Genomic DNA, 12,224 nt, shown 5'->3' on the forward strand with positions numbered 1-12,224 from the left:
CATCATTAATGTTTCTATCTCTCCCTTTCCCTTCCTCTCTGAAATCAATAAAAATATATTTTATAAAAAGAAAGAAAAAGCCCAGCCTCACCTACGTCAGCCCCAGAAATAGGGCCAGCGTCCAGAAATCCTGTGCCGCTGCCTCAGTGCAGCTCCGACCCTGTCCCTTCCAGCAGGCTCAGCTTCTCTTCCCCTCTGCGCTTCTGCCGGCGCTGTGCCCAGGCACTGCTTGGAGCCCGTGTGGTCTGCTGAGGGCCCCAGTTGGCTGCGGGCCCGCGTGGCTGCTATGGAGAGAACACAGGAATGAACAGGGCCAGCGTGTGTTACAGAGGGAGCCGGAGGCTGGATTTATTCTTACTGAGGTGTTAGTTACATGCGGCAAAACCGTAAATCCTAAACGCACAGCGCAATTCATCTTCACATCTGTGCGCATCTGTGTACCCGCCTCTCTGATGGAGGCAGAGAGTGGATCTGTCACTCCGTCTCTCCATCTCCCCCAAAGGGAACTGCTCTTCATGGATTAGTTTCGCTCCTCCCAGAAGGGCGTGTGAACGACAGAACACGCTGTGTACTTTGTGTGTGTGTCTGGCTTCTTTTGTTCACATGATGCCTTTGGAATTCACTGAAGTTGCTGCCTGTGTCAGCACGTGTTCGGCTAGTTTCTCTGCGGAGAGATGTCTGGGCTGTCATCAGCTGTGACCATTCTGCATGCACTCCTGTGGCCATCATGTTACGTGCCTCTGTGAACACGCGCATTTCTCCAGGTGAAATGGCGAGGTTTGGGCAGTGGGCGCTAAGCTTTAGAAGGCGCTGCTCTCCCCTCTCCATCTGCCTCACGTCCACAAACCCCCAGGACTGGAGTGGGAAGCCGTTCACATCCCAGGTCTGCCTTTAAGTGCCAAGACCTGAATGGGGCCTCACCCACGTGGGGAGCGGGGATGGTCGTGTGGACCCCACGGGGCTCCAGTGGTGATGGTGTCAGGATCATGCCCCTGTCTCAGTCTCAAGCTGCATGATGTTTTTCGGGCGGGCAAGAGGAAGTTAATTCAGTGAACTGGCTGGGAACAAGCAAAATTCCTCCAGGAATTTAGTGAGAAATCAGTGATTTCCGTTCCACTTAAACAGGTTGGGGGAGGAAGAGGCTGGTATTTAAGTTTCCACTTTGCACAGTGTTGGCCAAGCAGGGCAAACATAGCTGGTCAACACTGCCTTCTGGGAAGAGGTCTGTGCTGAGCAAACACAGGTGTTTTCTGGGCCTCCCCAGGCCCTCGGCCCTCCCTCTCCGGCCTCCATGGGGCTAAACAGGAAGTAGGTAGGAGGGGGTTAAAGGAGAAGTGTCCTCCCTCCCCCTAAGGCTAGCCCCAGGCTCGCCAGGCGGGGTGGGGCCATTCAGAGGCTTTAAGGCAAAGGCTTTACATACACACACATACACATGCACACACACACATGCATGCACACATACATGCAGACATGCACATACACTCATAGACATGCTGTCACCCCCACATAGGACTCTGAGACTCCCTTTCTTGTATGAAAGCTCTGGAAAAATGATGATCCAGATGCCGCCTGGGACAGGGTGGACTTTGGCAAGAACATGGATTTGGGGCTGATCAGAGCAGCCTCAGTCCACAGTGGACATGTTACTTAACCTCTCCTGGCTTATCTGCAAGTGGAGAGCAGAGTGCTAAAGTCTTAGGGCAGTTTAGGGCAAAATAAAGGATGTGGGTAGAGGGCCAGAGATTCAGCGGATGCCCAGTAAATACTGATTCCCCCTCTCCCTCTTCTCTCTTGGTGTTTGGTTTAACCTACACGTAAAGAAACAAAAGAACAAACCGGTCCACAATACACTGTCTAGGGCAGTGATGGCGAACCTTTTGAGCTCAGCGTGTCAGCATTTTGAAAAACCCTAACTTAACTCTGGTGCCGTGTCACATATAGAAATTTTTTGATATTTGCAACCATAGTAAAACAAAGACTTATATTTTTGATATTTATTTTATATATTTAAATGCCATTTAACAAAGAAAAATCAACCAAAAAAATGAGTTCACGTGTCACCTCTGACACGCGTGTCATAGGCTCGCCATCACTGGTCTAAACTATATGACATTAAACTGATGGAAGCTGTTAGCAGAGCCCAGCAAGGACCCACGATTCAGAGTCAGAATGATGGACTTGACAATAAGCTAAGTGAGTGGGAGACACTGCCATTCACAGGATGTTCAGTGGTGAAAGGAACAAGAAATCAAGCCCACAGCATCTACTAAATGCAAAAAGATTTACACATGCGCCTTTTAGATGGGGTTAAAGAGAAGTGTCCTCCCTCCCTAAGGCCGGAGCCCCAGGCTCGCCAGGCGGGGTGGGGCCATTCAGGGGCTTGAAGGCAAACGCTTTACATACATACACATACACACACACGCACATGCACACATGCATGCACACATACATGCAGACCTGCACACACACTCATAGACATGCTGTCACCCCCACAGGGGACTCTGAGACTCCCTTTCTTGTATGAAAAGCTCTGGAAAAATGATGATCCAGATGCCGCCTGGGACAGGGTGGACTTTGGCAAGAACATGGATTTGGGGCCGATCAGAGCAGCCTCAGTCCACAGTGGACATGTTACTTAACCTCTCCTGGCTTATCTGCAAGTGGAGAGCAGAGTGCTAAAGTCTTAGGGCAGTTTAGGGCAAAATAAAGGATGTGGGTAGAGGGCCAGAGATTCAGCGGATGCCCAGTAAATACTGATTCCCCCTCTCCCTCTTCTCTCTTGGTGTTTGGTTTAACCTACACGTAAAGAAACAAAAGAACAAACCTGTCCACAATACACTGTCTAGGGCAGTGATGGCGAACCTTTTGAGCTCGGCGTGTCAGCATTTTGAAAAACCCTAACTTAACTCTGGTGCCGTGTCACATATAGAAATTTTTTGATCTTTGCAACCATAGTAAAACAAAGACTTATATTTTTTATATGTATTTTATATATTTAAATGCCATTTAAAAAAGAAAAATCAAGTTATATAACCACTATAATCGTGTCACCTCTGACACGCGTGTCATAGGTTCGCCATGCCCGCCTCTCTTCGCTGCCTTGTGCAGCACAAGTTCCACTTTCCCCTAGCCAGATGGCTTTGCAGGAGGCACGAAAGTATGGTGAGGAATTGGGCATTCACGCCTTCCCCGTTAGGGAACAGGTGAACCCTCACACGGGACAGTGTGAGCGTACTTATGACCCGCTTCCTGCATAGGACAGGAGGCTCTGGAAGGAGATATGCAGTGATTATCGGGGATGCACCCCTACAAGCTGGAGTGCCTGTCACTTTCTTCTGTGTATTCTCTGTGTAAATGTTCTCACAGGCAGAATGCACATCCTTTTTATAAAATATTTTTATTGATTTCAGAGAGAAAGGGAGAGGGAGAGAGAGATGGAAACATCAATGAGGAGAGAGAATCATGGATGGGCTCCCTCCTGCACGCCCCACACTGGGGATCGAGCCTGCAACCTGAGCATGTGCCCTGACAGGAAATTGAACCGTGACCTCCTGGTTCTTAGGTCGAGCTCAACCCCTGAGCCACGCTGGTCGGGCAGAAAGCACCTGTTGGATTCCTTAGCTCGGAACCAAGCAGGATGCTGGTACACACCTGACACCTTCTTGTTGGGTCTTTCGAAAAGGCGGCTTCTCTGGAGTTTCTCTTCATGTCTGCGCTTCCCTCCACCCCCTGACTAGCCCTGGGAGGTCCGCCAGCACCGGCTTCCACCCGGTCAGCTGTTCAGTAGGAAGGCCATTCAGTCTCGGGGAGCCCAGCCACACCGTGGAGGCTGGAGGCCAAAGGAGATGCCAGCACACAGCCCAGCACCTGGGACTTTCCAGACAAATGGAGGGCAGCTTCCCTCCCTGCCATGTGCTGGGCACAGGCTCCGTGGCTGTGTCTGGCAGCCTCAGGGCATCCCTGGGCAGTAGTCCCCCGCCTGTCATTGTCTCACTGCAGGGTGAGCAGTGAAACTCAGGGAGTGTCAGGGACCTGCCCAGGTGTGCCCGGGGAGAGCAGCGTTCCTCCTCTGTCTGCACAGCCCAGTACGATCATCTCGATCATCTTGTGCATCGTGCTCATGTTTGGCTTTGACCAAGCAGTTTGCACCACGTACAGACCCCCTGATGGGAGAGGGTGGGCTCCCTGGGGATTGTAGGAGACCGGGTGTAAGCTGACATGGTCCTTGCACCTGAAGGGGCTAGCAAGGCTGGAACCCTTACCCACACAGTTTTCCCAGACTTGTTTGGATGGCGGTTATCAGTAGAATGAGAGCAACCTTTGTAGTATGAGAACTGCCTTTCATGGCTTCTTACCAAGAAGTCTGTAACTATTTACTGAGATTTGCTGTACCGAGAATTTGTCCTTCTGCTCTGTCTCTCCCTTAGAGATTAAGAGGAAACAAAGAATACATTCCTCTTGACAGACCTCCTATTCAGTGTGTTGTGTATAAAAAGCATTGTGTGGTTAATAAACTTGCTGCAGTTCCTCGAATGAATAGAAATTTTTTGATCTTTGCAACCATAGTAAAACAAAGACTTATATTTTTTATATGTATTTTATATATTTAAATGCCATTTAAAAAAGAAAAATCAAGTTATATAACCACTATAATCGTGTCACCTCTGACACGCGTGTCATAGGTTCGCCATCAGTGGTCTAGGGCAAGAGCTTACACATCTAGAAACCAAAGCATAGGACAGGAGGCTCTGGAAGGAGATATGCAGTGATTATCGGGGATGCACCCCTACAAGCTGGAGTGCCTGTCACTTTCTTCTGTGTATTCTCTGTGTAAATGTTCTCACAGGCAGAATGCACATCCTTTTTATAAAATATTTTTATTGATTTCAGAGAGAAAGGGAGAGGGAGAGAGAGATGGAAACATTAATGAGGAGAGAGAATCATGGATCGGCTGCCTCCTGCACGCCCCACACTGGGGATCGAGCCTGCAACCTGGACATGTGCCCTGACAGGGAATTGAACCATGACCTCCTGGTTCTTAGGTTGAGCTCAACCCCTGAGCCACGCTGGTCGGGCAGAAAGCACCTGTTGGATTCCTTAGCTCGGAACCAAGCAGGATGCTGGTACACACCTGACACCTTCTTGTTTGCTTGTTGGGTCTTTCGAAAAGGCGGCTTCTCTGGAGTTTCTCTTCATGTCTGCGCTTCCCTCCACCCCCTGACTAGCCCTGGGAGGTCCGCCAGCACCGGCTTCCACCCGGTCAGCTGTTCAGTAGGAAGGCCATTCAGTCTCGGGGAGCCCAGCCACACCGTGGAGGCTGGAGGCCAAAGGAGATGCCAGCACATGGCCCAGCACCTGGGACTTTCCGGACAAATGGAGGGCAGCTTCCCTCCCTGCCATGTGCTGGGCACAGGCTCCGTGGCTGTGTCCGGCAGCCTCAGGGCAGCCCTGGGCAGTAGTCCCCCGCCTGTCATTGTCTCGCCGCAGGTGAGCAGTGAAACTCAGGGAGTGTCAGGGACCTGCCCAGGTGTGCCCGGGGAGAGCAGCGTTCCTCCTCTGTCTGCACAGCCCAGTACGATCATCTCGATCATCTTGTGCATCGTGCTCATGTTTGGCTTTGACCAAGCAGTTTGCACCACGTACAGACCCCCTGATGGGAGAGGGCAGGCTCCCTGGGGATGGGAGCCCCTCGATGGATTTCAGGGTTATCCTGTTTGCCTCATTAGCAAGGAAACCCAAAGACTTATTCAGAGACGTAGGGAAATCCAATACTTTTGCATCTGAAGAACATCTTCTAGAAGCAGAAGCAGCACCCATCAAGGCCCTGGCTCGGGGCCTTCGCCTTCGCAGTTACTCGTGCTGGTTGACGAGAGAGGCTGGAGCAATCCTCCTGAGTCGGGGCGGCCATGACTCACACTGACTTGTGGCCGAGGCTTCCATCAGCCTAAGGGCCAATGCACCTCTATTAACACAGTAAAAAGACAGCACCTCCAACACGCCTCTCCGTTTATTCACACAGTATGTCCATGAGCAACCTCCCTGCTGTAGCATCGGGTTGAATAAATAGAAGTGACATTTAAAAAAGGAGATAAAGATATTAGTAGAACTTGATAATATTTCCCCCTGCACTTCAGTAGATGCCCTGGACCCATGGGCATCGTGGGGTTTGGTAGGGAGCGGTCTGGGGTCGGGTGGCATTGCTGGACATCCAGACGGATAGTAACACAAACAGTGCAAACTGCGGGCACACACATGCGTGTGAGCTGGGCACTTCTCAGTAGCGGCTCACTGGCTCGCCTTCCCTGCGAGGGGCTTCCGTGTCGGAAGGAACGATGGCCAGGAAAGGCCGGAGGTTGCAATTGCTCACAACGTTTCTGCGTTGTCTTCTGTGTCGCACTGTGCGGCCCTGGGTGGAGCGCCTAGCTCCTCCCACTGCCCCACAGAGGGAACAGGGTTCCTTTGTCTCGTAGCACAATTCCATAATGATACCTATGGGGGAAGTGTGCCTTCTGGAACCTGCTCATCCCTCTCCGCGCCTCCCAGGCACCTGCCACACAGTGTTCACAGAGGGAGTGCTCGAGTAGAGCGGGAGCAGGGGTAGTGCAGGAGCAGGAGAGGTCGCTGGGCATTGTCCTGGAGCTGGAGCTGGTGAAGGCCTAGGGTCCAGCCATGAGGACGGTGTTGGCGTTGCTGGGAGCATGGACGCGTCCTCCACAGTGCAGAAGGGAAGGACCGTGAGAGGATGTGGAGCTGGAATCTCGTCCATGTTTTCTTTCGATTCTTCCTACTTTCTCAGTGTGGCACAAAAGGAAGTAACCTGCTGAGATGAGATTGGGGAGGAGGTGGTGGAAGTGTCAGGAGCGGGAGGAAGCTGAACCAGCCATGGGGAAATGGGAGAGAGCATCCGGGACAGGCAGCATGGTTTTGAGTAGCATGAAGGGTCGCTTGCGATGATAGTGGTTATAAAGTGTGACCCATCGCTGCGGCCATGTGCCTTTGTCATGATGCAATTTCACACCTAGTGGCTCCCAGCCAGGATAAAAGAGGATGCTCCCCCGGGCCTGTTGGATTCTTCTTCATCCAGCTTCAAGCGGAGCACCCTGCAGGGGAAAGAGCAGAGCAGACACTCTGGGCCGCATGCAGATTGTCTCGTGCTGTATATGAATCTCCTTCTCTGTTCTTGCTGTGCCCCTTTGTCCTAAAGAGAACTGTGACCTGACCATTCCTGGGGCGGTTTATTCACCACTTTCCCATGAAGCAGCTAGAGGAGCAGCCAGTAGAGAACCTTATTTCCCAAAGGGGATGCTGAGTTCCCCTTGCCTGGTGGCTCTGTCAGTGGTTTGGCTAAAAGGGAGGCTTGGTATCGAGGCGACTGGACACGTGCTGCCGGGAGGTGTCGGCTTTGTCCTGCAGCGTGGAGGCCTGTGCTGGGCGCCTGCAGAGCGCTCGGTAGGACGTTGAGATGTTTTCATATCGGTCTGTTCTGTTAAGAACGTGCTTGCTCACGAGTTACGTGCCTGGTCCTTCCTATCAAGGTTGTTTGCAAGAGTAGGTGTTAGAATTGGGAGGAGAAGTTGAAAAGTTCTGGAGAAAAGAACAGAAACTGTGCCAAGAACTGGGAGGGTTGGGCTGGACCCTGGTCATACATAGCTGCAGGGAGGGGAGCGAGGCCAAGGGACTGTCCTAAGACAGTGGCCAGCCAGGCGCCCAGAGGAGACGCAGCAGTGTGCGCTCTGCTTGGCAGGTGATGCAGCTGCGGGCTCCAGGCTGTGAGAGGATGTGAAGGATCCACCGGATGACGAGGACAGCGGTGAACCAGGCAGAGGGGGCCACTGTCTTCGTGGCGCTGACAGGCGTGGTGCTGGTGTCACTCCCTTGAGTAGCGAGGGCTCCGGGTGGGACTAAAGGTTTAAAAGCTCTTGAACTCCTCACTGGGAGTGTGGATGACCAGGATTGGGCCTGCCCCCTGGTCGGATTTGGCATCTCTAACTTGATGCTTTGAGGCGGTGAGGTCTTCGGCGAGAAGACATCAGTGACTAAGTACAGGGTGGAGCAAAAGTAGGTTTACAGTTGGGATGGCAAAGAATGTGATACCTGATACAAGTAGTACCAGGACACACCGTGTTCCCCAGACTCACAGCGGTGTGCCTCCTCTTGCCCCACCCTGTGCGAGTGACACGGGCTGCTATGGATTGTTCTAGCTCTAAAACCCCAGAGGTGCTCATCTGGTGTTGGGGGGGGGGGGCTTTGGTAGGTAGTCACAGCTGAATAAATCGCGCCAAAGACACCCTGATTTTATTGACACTGTAAACCCAGAAACAAAAAGGCCTTTGAGAGGGAGAGGCAGCAGCATTTACTTGAGATTTAAAAATAAGGAGTAGCTGTTTGGGGGAACATTGACTCAGGCAGAAGGCCACACAGTGTTCCATTCGGAGACAGAGACAATGGGCATGTGTGAGGAGGGACTGGGATGACGACATCAGTGGAAGGACGCGTTCCTGTTGTGCATATCACGTAACAGTGATGCTAATTCTAAACAGTGTTTTCATTCACAGCCCAGAGTCATAATAACTGCTTTCTTGTCATCTCTGCAAACAGTTCTTAGGAAAACAAGGCTTCGTAGGCCCAGCCCAAAGGCCTGTTTTTCCGTTTTGACCTTCCACAGGTGTGAGGCACAGATGCGCAGGCAGTTCCTCTGGCATGGCCTCCTACACAGGCGTCAGTGGGGGGCTGGCCACGCTCCCAGCCTTTCCTTCTGAAAGACTCGCAGGAACAGGCTCTCAGCACGAGCCGGCGTCCACGGAGGGACGAGTCCCCAGCCCCCTCCCCATGCCCGGCCCTGGCAGAATCTGCACCTGCTCTGGGGTGCAGCGCAGCATCTGAATTTTTTTACCTCATTTTTCATTCAATTGCAAGTTTCGTCCTACTTGATATTTGTTTTCATATGGAAAATAGCTGGGAGTGGAAATATCCTCAACCCCAGAGAAGGGGACACAGGTGCGTTTTGCAACCTGCTCCGCCACAGGAGGGCGCCTCTCGGGGTCCCTTTTTCAGAGAAGCAGCAACCTCCAGGCAATGTCCTCACGCAATGCAGCAAGGATCTACTTGTATTTAAGTGACACTACAGCCTGGCCAGCGTGGCTCAGCGGTTGAGCATCAACCTATGAACCAGGAGGTCACGGTTTGATTCCGGGTCAGGGCACATGCCTGGGTTGCGTACTCGATCTCCAGTGTGGGGCATGCAGGGGGCAGTTGATCAATGATTTTCTCTCATCCCTGATGTTTCTCTCTTTCTCTCCCTCTCCCTTCCTCTCTGAAATCAATCAATATAGATTTAATAAGTAAGTAAATAAATAGCACATACATGGCACTCAAAACGTGCAGGTGCTTTATGTAAGTGTCTCTTCCTGCAGAAAACAAAATAGAGCCGATGAAAGATGCTGTGCCAGTTGGGGTGCCACCGCGGGGGTCATGGCGAGCAGTGCATGGCCGGTGCCTCTGCTGTGGCTGCAGGACACTGATCTGTGATGGGAACGGTCGTGACTTGGGGAGGATAAGACACACACTGCCGGCGTGTTGGGATTCTGGATGACTCCTGGGAGTGGGCCAGTGGGAGCTGAGAGGAGCCTCAGGCCCACCTCAGAGGCCAGGTCATGCCATCCAGGGGCCACGGGCCAGGGGAAGCACATGAGGGCTGAGAGGGAGTCCTGGCCGGATGGCTGAGTTGGTTGGAGCGTCATCCCACACACCAAAAGGTTGTGGGTTCGATTCCCGGTCAGGGCACATACCTAGGTTGTGGGTTTGATCCAGGGTTGGGGTGTGTATGTGAGGCAATGGGTCGATGTTTCTCTCTCACATTGATAATTCTCTCTATCTCTTTCTCTATCTCTTTCCCTTTCTCTATCTCTTTCCCTTTCTCTTTCTCTAAAATCAATAAATATATCCTTGGGTGAAGATTAAAAAGAAAAAGGGCTGGCCCTGGCTGTTTTGGCTCAGTGGATAGAGCATTGGCCTGCGGATTTAAGGGTCCTGGGTTCGATTCTGGTCAGGGGCACATGCCTGGGGTTGCGGGTTTGATCCCCAGTAGGAGGTGTGCAGGAGGTGGCCGATCAATAATTCTCTCTCATCATTGATGTTTCTATCTCTCTCTCCCTCCTTTCCTATCTGAAATCAATAAAAATATATTTTAAAATGAAAGAAAGAAGAAAGGAAGGAAGGAAGGAAGGAAGGAAGGAAGGAAGGAAGGAAGGAAGGAAGGAAGAGAAAGGGCTGAGTGGGAGTTGAACTCCTTATGGGAAAACCCAGTTTCAGCCTTAGACCAGCAGAACCAAAGTACTACTAATATGGGAGCATTATTTCAGAACCTCTCTTTCAGAAATTCTATGAGCCACGATAGCATTCTAACATGTTGTTTTTATACGTTTCTGACACTAAATGTAGGGCCTAGTATCCTATATAATAAAAGGGTAATATGCAAGTTGACCATAATGGTTGAACGACCAGGAACAACCAGTCACTATGACATGCACTGACCACCAGGGGGCAGACGCTCAACGCAGGAACTGCCCCCTGGTGGTCAGTGTGCTCACACAGGGTGAGCGCCTCTCACCCAGAAGCCGGGCTCACAGCTGGCGAATGCAGTTGCGGTGGTGGGAGCCTAAGGAGCAGTGAGCCGAGTGGTAAGGAGCAGCAAGCAGGTGGATGATAAGGAGCAAGGAGTCCTGGGACCCCCGAGGGCTCCCGGACTGCGAGAGGGCGCAGGCCGGGCTGAGGGACCCCTCGTCCCCCCCCCCACTGCATGCATTTTGTACACCAGGCCTCTAGTCTAGGAATAGAGCAGTATATTCAAATAAAAGAGAACTAATATATATGCAGTATCATACTCTGTAAATTTCAAGTAATTAATTTTATCTTGAGCGGTTTCAGTGAGTGAGCCACTTCCTCTTTTCTCCTGGGTCTGATCAGTATCGATGTAGGGCCTCTCCTCCAAGTTTACTCTTCCATGCGGGCTCTGTGACAATGGCCTTGGTTCCTGTGAGCATTTTCCCTGCTTGGTGGGCCTGCTAAGCTTTCTCAGTAAGGGATGCTAGAGGGGCATTGCAGGAGGAGGCTGGCTTCCACTGTGGCTTCTGGCTGCTGCTCAGGCTGGTGGTGGTTGGTGTGTGTGTGGGGAGGATGAGGGGAGGATTGCAGTGAGGGTGTGAGGACATCCAGGACGTGCTGGAAATGTGCAGTCCCTCGGCCACCTGGTCTGGCGCCGTGACGGCCATAACCCAGCGCCCTCCACACAGTTCATGAGCTGTAGGCCTCCTGTCCACACTGGAGCCCCCACTCCCTCTGCCCACCCTCCCCTTTGGACTTTTGTGTCCTGTGGCCCTTCTGACGCTGTGGTCCTCCCGACACTGACACCAGAGCCCTCACTCCCTCTGTATGTCCGGCTGTGGCCTGTGTGCCTTGGACAGCTGCCTCCCGATGGCCCAGGGGCTGCAGACCAGCTCTGGCCCCGGAGAACCAGTGCTTCTGACACCAGTGGCTGCAACAGCACCTTTCCAGTGCAAACTGAGCCCCTCCGGGGGGCGGGGAGCCTCCTTGGATATTCTGTCAGCCCTACTGTGTTCTCTAACCAGACTCACTGGTCCCTCCACCCCGATGCCAGACCAGCCTGCCCTCTAGCTCGATGGATTTTCTTCTGACCCCTCGTTAGTGCTGACCATACACACTCCTCCCTGGGTTACTGGATTTAGCAAGTAAAAATACAGCGCACCCTGTTCTCTTGAAATTATATAAACAAAAGTTTTTAGTACAAGTGTGTCCCAAATATTGCATGGGCTATGTTTACACTAAAAGGTTACTTGTTGAAATTCAGGTTTAACTTCCCCTCCCACAGCTGTTCCTCAGCCCAGCCTCTAGGGCAGCGGTTCTCAACCTGTGGCTCTTGATCCCTTTGGGGGTCGAACGACCCTTTCACAGGGGTCGCCTAAGACCATCGGAAAACACATATATAATTACATATTGTTTTTGTGATTAATCACTATGCTTTAATTATGTTCAATTTGTAACAATGAAAATACATCCTGCATATCAGATATTTACATTACGATTCATAACAGTAGCAAAATTACAGTTATGAAGTAGCAACAAAAATAACTTTATGGTTGGGTGTCACCACAACATGAGGAACTGTATTAAAGGGTCGCGGCATGAGGAAGGTTGAGAACCACTGC

This window comes from Myotis brandtii, unplaced genomic scaffold (assembly GCF_000412655.1).
Source record: "Myotis brandtii unplaced genomic scaffold, ASM41265v1 scaffold1013, whole genome shotgun sequence".
In the NCBI taxonomy this organism is placed as follows: domain Eukaryota; kingdom Metazoa; phylum Chordata; class Mammalia; order Chiroptera; family Vespertilionidae; genus Myotis; species Myotis brandtii.